This window comes from Myotis lucifugus, unplaced genomic scaffold (genome assembly GCF_000147115.1).
Source record: "Myotis lucifugus unplaced genomic scaffold, Myoluc2.0 scaffold_285, whole genome shotgun sequence".
NCBI classification, from domain to species: domain Eukaryota; kingdom Metazoa; phylum Chordata; class Mammalia; order Chiroptera; family Vespertilionidae; genus Myotis; species Myotis lucifugus.
In genome coordinates this window covers 578,802-585,962 of record NW_005871333.1, presented here as the reverse complement: position 1 = coordinate 585,962, position 7,161 = coordinate 578,802, and the positions used below count along the sequence as shown (strand labels likewise).

General features: G+C 51.2%; 1 long non-coding RNA gene across 1 annotated transcript in view; it reads left to right on the top strand.

The window, feature by feature from the left end:
- The window catches only part of LOC111828113, a 10,222-nt gene extending 3,072 nt beyond the window's left edge, over positions 1 to 7,150 (top strand). Inside the window, exon 3 of the long non-coding RNA XR_002831899.1 lies at positions 6,100 to 7,150. This is a non-coding gene — a long non-coding RNA (uncharacterized LOC111828113). The remainder of the gene's footprint in view (positions 1 to 6,099) is intronic.
- The last annotated feature ends 11 nt before the right edge of the window (positions 7,151 to 7,161 follow it).

Here is a 7,161-nt window from a genome sequence, read left to right as displayed (position 1 = left end):
AAGCTCTGGGAGGAGGAGCCCGCTGGAATCACCTTTTTATTCCAAAAGCAGGAGTGGGATACGGGGGCGGGGGGATGACCCCCCCTGCGGGGCGGGGGCAGGCTGGGACCAGCTACCACGAGGGCCCCCTTTGGGGTAAGACACACACTCTTCTCTTGGGGGGGGGGGGAGCGGAGTGAGGTGTGGGGTGGGGGAGTGGGGTAGAGGTATGGGAGTGGGGGTGATGCTGGGAGCACCGGCGGCACCAGAGATAAGTTAAGGGAGAGGATTCTGTTCCAAATAACTTCCTGACAGAATTAGCAAGAAATGAATGGATGCCCTGTGGGTGCCAGGCTCCTGTCCTGAAGTGGAGCGAGGCCGAATGGTTTGGACGGGGCGCAGGGGGAGACATTCTGCACTGGATGCGAGGCCAAAGGCCCTGCCACATCCTAGAGACTCTGAACTCAAGAAGCATCTGCTCGCTGCCAGCCATTAGCTAACCTACATCATCGTGTGGCAGCCGCCCCTTCCCCCTACGAGAGGTGCTGCCCTGGGTTATTAAAATGAAGATCCCAGGGCCAGAGACACCTGCCCAGACCACCCCGTTAGCCTGTGAGAGGCAGGATTTGATCGGAGGTCTAACCCCAAGGCCGCTCGCCTCATGCACAGGCACAAAGGCTTGAAGAAAGCAGAGGCCAGAGGGTCATTGGGAATGTGTGTGTGAGTGCACGTGTGTCTGCGTGCATGTGTGAGTGTGCGTGTGTGTGTGTGCGCACGTGTGTGTGCGCGCACACGCGTATGTGTAGGATGTGAATAACTTGACTGAATTACATCGCAACGGTTAACCGGCAGTTGTGGTGGTTTTCATGTGGCCATTAGGGTAAATTATGTTTACACATATGGTTTAGAAAATGATTAGGAACATTTTTATTTGACAGGCAGTGGTTCAATAATTGCTTTATTTCTGTTGCTTACAAATGCTTTGTAAATACTTAGAAATGTGTGTGAATGAATCGCATTATGCCCACCTCATTACTCATTACTAGAAGTGCCTTAGCCTGACTTCCTTCCTTTATCTATTTATTTAATCTTCACCTGAGGACAAGTTTAGAGAGAGGAAAGGAGAGAGAGAGAGATAAACATTGATTGGTTGCCTTCTGTACACTCCCTGACTGGGGGTCAAACCCACAACCCAGGCATGTGCCCTACCCAGGAATCAAACTGGCAACCGTTCAGCACACCGTCAGTGCTCAACCAACTGAGCCGCGCGGACCAGGCGGAGCCTGGCTTCCTTTAAATAATGGAGGGAGGCGGGTTACCTGTACCAAAAATGTCACCGTTGGAAGCATGACTTGAGAGAATATTATTAGATGACAGGAAAAGTCCACAGCACTTAAGTTTGTGAAGTGCACTACAACCAGAATGTGAAGGCCGTCACGAGGGCCCGGGATATTCCAGGGAGAGGGTGGAACAGCTCGGGCAAAAACTCTGAAAATGAAAGTGAAAAGCCCTGGCTGGTTTGGCTCAGCGGACAGAGTGTCGGCCTGTGGACCAAAGGGTCCTGGGTTCGATTCTGGTTAAGGGCTCGTACCTTGGTTGCAGGCTCCTCCCCGTCCTGGGCCCTCGTCGGGGTGCATGCAGGAGGCAACCAGTCCATGTGTCTCTCTCTGTCTTTCCCTCTCTCTTCCACTCTCTCTAAAAATCAATGGGGAAAAATATCCTCGGGTAAGGATTAACAAAAAAAACCAATAACCCCAAAAAACAAAAAAAAATAGTGAAAGTGAAAAGTATGTCAGGAGACTCCACTAACCCCGAAGCAAAATGTTAGTGTGAGGGAGCACTGGAAGATGAGTCTAACATGGTAACTTGATATCTGATTGTAGAAGGTCTTGAATGCCCAGGTGAGGACTCTGGGCTGTAATAGAAATAGGGAGCCATTGAAGGTTTTGGAGCAGTGGAGTTCCAGCAAAGGAAGAGTAATCTGATATAAGTATGGAGGGGTCTTTAAATGGAGAAGATAGAAAAAAAGAATAAAACCAAAACAAATGGAGAAGATAGCACAGGCAGGGACAAGAATGAGAGGCTACTCATTAGTTTGTGCAAGAAGTAATTCATTACCCAATTAATATTCACTCTAACCCTATGATGTAAGTACTCTCTACATTATGCAGATAAGATAACTAAAGTTTAGTGAGGATAATTAACTTCCCCAAGTTAATTAGGGACAGTGTGGTGAGCCTGGGATTCAAACCTAAGTCTGGCTGGTTCCAAAGCTCTGTTCTCTGTCAATTGCACATACTGAATAACTGCATAAATGTGAAGATACATAGACCGAAGAGGAGAGTGATAGCAATTCATGTGGGCAGTGTTCAGGACCAAGTACATACTTTTCAGGGCCCAGTGCTAAAATAAGATTAAGAATTTCAAGACGATGAGAGCAGAGCATTAGACTAAGCACAGGGCCCTTCCTAGAACAGGCCATACACTCATTAAACCAGTTCTAATTACTGTGATGCCCTGGCCGGTTTTCTCAGTGGTTAGAACATCGGCCCGCAGACCGAAGTGTCTCGGGTTCAATTTCTGGTCAAGGGCACGTACCTCTGTACCTCTGTTGCAGGTTCATTCCTGCCCTGGTCATGTGGGAGGCAACCAATCCATGTGTCTCTCTCACATTGATGTTTCTCTCTCTCTCCCTCCTCCTTCCCTCCTTCTCTCTCTAAAAGTCAATGGAGAAAATATCCTCAGGTGAGGATTAAAACAAAAATTACTGTGATAGCCCTAGCTGGTTTGGCTCAGTGGATAGAGCATTGGCCTGTGGACTGAAGGGTCCCAGGTTCGATTCCAGTCAAGGGCTCGATCCCCAGTAGGGGGCGTGCAGGAGGCAGCTGGTCAAGGATTCTTTCTCATCATTGATCTTTCTGATTCTCCCTCCCTTCCTCTTGGAAATCAATAAAGAAATATTTTTTAAAAATTACTGTGACAGTTTAACAGATTACCTCAAACCTTAGTGGCTGAGCACAAGAACATTGCCTTTGCTCACAGCGTGCAGTCTGGGCAGGGCGTGGAAACAAGTACATTTCTGCTGCATTCTGTGTTGGCTGAGGCAGCTTGAAGGCCGGGGATTGGGATCACCTGAAGGTTTGCTCTCTCACCTGTGTGGTCCCGGGGCTGGGAAGGTGTGAGCAGCTGGAGTCCCGAATGGCTGGGGCTCCTCAGGCATCTCTATGTTTCTTTTTTTTTTAAATATATTTTTAATTGATTTTTTACAGAGAGGAAGGGCGAGGGATAGAGAGTTAGAAACACCGATGAGAGAGAAACATTGACCAGCTGCCTCCTGCACGCCTCCCACTGGGGATGTGCCCGCAACCAAGGTACATGCCCTTGACCGGAATCGAACCCGGGACCCCTCAGTCCGCAGGCCGACGCTCCATCCACTGAGCCAAACCGGTTTGGCATCTCTATGTTTCTTTACTTGGCCTTTTCAGCATGGTGGCCTCAGGGCCGCCAGACCTCTGCCATGGTGGCTCAGGGCTCCCAGGTGCATATCTGCATGTCATTAATTCTCACATCATCGGTGTCTAATCTGTGTAACTCACTCATTGTATTTTTTTAAATCCATCTTTTCTTTATATTTGCATACGTTATAGTTGGTTCATCTTCACATCCACTTGGTCTTATGTTCTTATTCCTTCCTCAGAGTTGAAAGCTTCTCTTTAATTTCTTAAAATGTATTAAATATTCTTTATGTCATGTGTGTGAGAATTGTAATATCTTTAGTTTTCACAACTCTGGTGTTTGCCTGCTGTTTACCTGGCTCTTATTCACAGTGTCTTATTTCCTCGTATGTTTATGACTTTTAGCTGTGAGTTCATGCTCCTTGAACCTTTACCTATGGAGCTTCTTTGAACCTTGGATTGGAGTTGTGTTCCTTCAGACAAAGTGGGCATTTTCTTCTGTCAGTCAACTGGGGGCACTGTCAACCAGGGGCCACTTCAAAATAAATGATCTGCGTAGGGTTTTGAGCAAAGAGGTAGCATTAATTTGGCCTCGAACCCACATTAGAGCAGGCTTATCACACATTCTCAGGGAGGATGTTTTTCTCCTTTCTACTCAGCACCAAGGTCCAAACAAGCAGGACTCTGTGCTGCGCTTCTTCCTTTCTGCTCATCCTTCGATTGAGAGCTGAGCTGTTGGGCTCTCCTGTTAGTCTCCTCACCCTGCATGGTCCAGGCTTTCTCTCTGGTCTCCTCTGTTGCACACAGCACTCAAACTGATAGCTCTAGTTCACCGGGGTTGCGTTTGGCCAAAACTCTTAAGGCAAAGGCTGACTACAAGCTCACTTTTCCTCGAGATGACTGGTTTTACTGCTTCCGTACTGAGAATTTCTTACTTTCTTGCCAACTCATCACATTTGAAAAGATACTTTCTATTTTTGCCCAGCTCTGCAGTTACTTTCACTGGGACGTTTACCAGCAGACTCCCGGACATGAGGCCCGGATAGTTCTCTAGTCCACTCTTCTACCGGGGGGTGTCCACTGTGGTGCGACCTCCGAGGGTCCCCAGTTACTCAGAGGATCTCGGCTCCAGCTGCCTCCCTTGCAGGGGCCCAGGACCTTATGTTCTCTCCCGGGTCCAACAACTAAAGCACAAGGACCTATGTTGCCAGCCGATGTTTGCGAACACCTTTGGGCAGCTGTGGCTTCGGAACCCATCTGGCCACTGGCGATTGTGGACCAACTGTGTAGACTCACTATATCCTTTGGGGTCAACGGATGCATAGGAAACTGAACACGGGTCCTAGGACTCTCGGCAGCTTCATCTTCGTGAGGACTTCCAGGCTTAGCTGTGCTTCGCGGGCAGCTCTGCTGGCACAGCCATGGCCAGGCTCCCACCCGTATCTCCCTGTTAACCAGGGGCTCCCTGCTCTTCCGCACCCCTTAGGAAGCATTGCCACCCCTTGCAGTGGTTCTGAACCTTGTCGGGGTCCTGGTGCTCTTGGAGAAGCCACTAAACCGGCGGTTCTCAACCTGTGGGTCGCGACCCCTTTGGCGGTCGAACGACCCTTTCACAGGGTCCCTAAGACCATCCTGCATATCAGATATTTACATGACGATTCGTAACAGTAGCAACATTACAGTTATGAAGTGGCAACGAAAATAATTTTGTGGTTGGGTCACAACATGAGGAACTGTATTTAAAGGGCCCGAAGGTTGAGAACCACTGCACTAAACGCTGTGAACCTTTCTCCAGAAAAATTCAGTGCCAGCCAGTGTGCAGGGCACCGCTTCAGGGGGTTCCTCATCCCCTGCCTGGACCAGTGATTCGCCTCCTAGAGATGGGCAGAGGGTCTCGGGTCTCGGCTTTGCTGCTCCTGCTTCCTCAGGAACGCTCAGCTATGTGCCCACACCCGGGACCAATCAGGAAGCTTCCTGCTCCTCTCTCTCTGACTGTTTCTCTGTCATCAAGTGGCTTTGTTGCCAATGGGCCTGCACAGTGTAGGTCTAAGGGGAAGTTTTTGGTTTTTCCTTCATATTGGGATCTGATTTCCTACTTGCACTTCGTAAGTACCAGTTCCTGGGGCTACTGTTGGTTTGTTGTGTTTTCAATCCCTACCTGAGTTTAGACCTGTTTCAAGGAGTCTGCGCCTCTTTTGATTTGTTCTTCGGTGAGGTTTAATAAATACAACCCAACAACCTGCCTCTCTAAGTCTTGGTCTTTTTGTCTCTCTCTCTGCGTTTCCAATTTGGCCCTTTTCTTAACCTCTCTGAGCTGGTTTCCTCTGTGAAGCGAGTGAACTGAACCAGATGTACTTGAACGGCCTCCTCCCAGCCCCTCGCGCTGCAGGGCCAGAGGACCGGGTGTGGGAGGGGCTCCTGCCACCGCCCCCTTCCAGGGCGGGTCTTCGTGCCCTTTACACCTGGATCTGGAGTCAAATTTACTTTGAGCAAAGTTCCACGGGGAGGGGGGGTGGAGGGGTGGGGGGGTCACTGATGTCCCTGTGTCCTGTCACCTGGGCTGCAGGGAGAGGTGGAGGCAGGGAGAGGAGACGTTCCCGTGGACCCCACCGATCCCCACTCTGTGCAGACACCCCTCCCCCTGACCCCCTCACTCTGCTCCTAGGGCAGGTGTTCCCTGTTCCAGCTCCAGGAGAGATGTCACCTTGGACGATGATGTTCGTGCTGCTGCTGCTGCTGCCCCTGAGTCAGGCCGCCCCCAGGGATGGAACCACGAGGTAATGGGACCAAGCGGGCTCTGGGCCGTGGGCTGGGAGCAAGGAGAGTCTCTGGAGAACCCGAGGGTGTGGGGGGCCCCCTGGGAGGCAGGAGACGGGACGTGCGCTGCTCACCTCTGTATCCCTGCCCACCCACTCAACCTCTCTGCCTTGAGCCTGGTGGAGGGCCCTACACAGAGTGGGCACGTGGTCTGCGTTTGCTGGGCTCATTGGAGCCAGGAGCTCAGTTCCAATGAGGCGTGAAGCTCGGGGAAGAAGCTGGGGCCAGGGAAGGGGTGCAGTCCTCTCATCAAGACTGAGAGAGGGAACGCCGAAGATTTAGGGGTCAGCAGGTCATCGCACCTCTCTGAGCACCTCTCTCCTACCGATGCAGAGGGGGTGCAGAGGGGGTGCTGGTGGGGCGGGGGACAGACAAGGAGCGGCAGGGCCGGCAGCAGTGACCGGTTTGCTGCCGCGGCTTCTGCCAGCTCCCTGGCGTCACAGGTCGGGATCGGCTCGGGCAGCCAGATAGCCTCGTCCAAACCTGAGAGCAAATCTTGAGCTTTAAAGACTGACACAAACAAACAAAAAAGACGGGCGGAGACCCCACGCAGATTTAAACTCCAAAACCAACATAGGTGGCCTCAGCTTGGGAAAATAAAGAAGCCAGTTGCGCCCTGGTGTAAACAGGGCCTGTATCGAGGTGGGCAGTGCCTCTGAGCTCAGCCAGAGACCTGCCCGTTGGCCCAGCATCAAAATAGAATCACTGCCCCGATCTACACTGCCCTACCCCTGACTGCGCTGTTTTCTTGGGCCTCCAACTTGTCTGGGCGAGGTGTGGCCTCACCTGGCTCTACCTGGCCAGGTGTTTCATGGGGTTTCCACTTCCCATCTAAGGTAGGAATCTGCAAACACAGTCTGAGAGAGTAAGGCTCTGCTCTGAGGAGCCCGAAGGGCCTCCCCCACAAGGT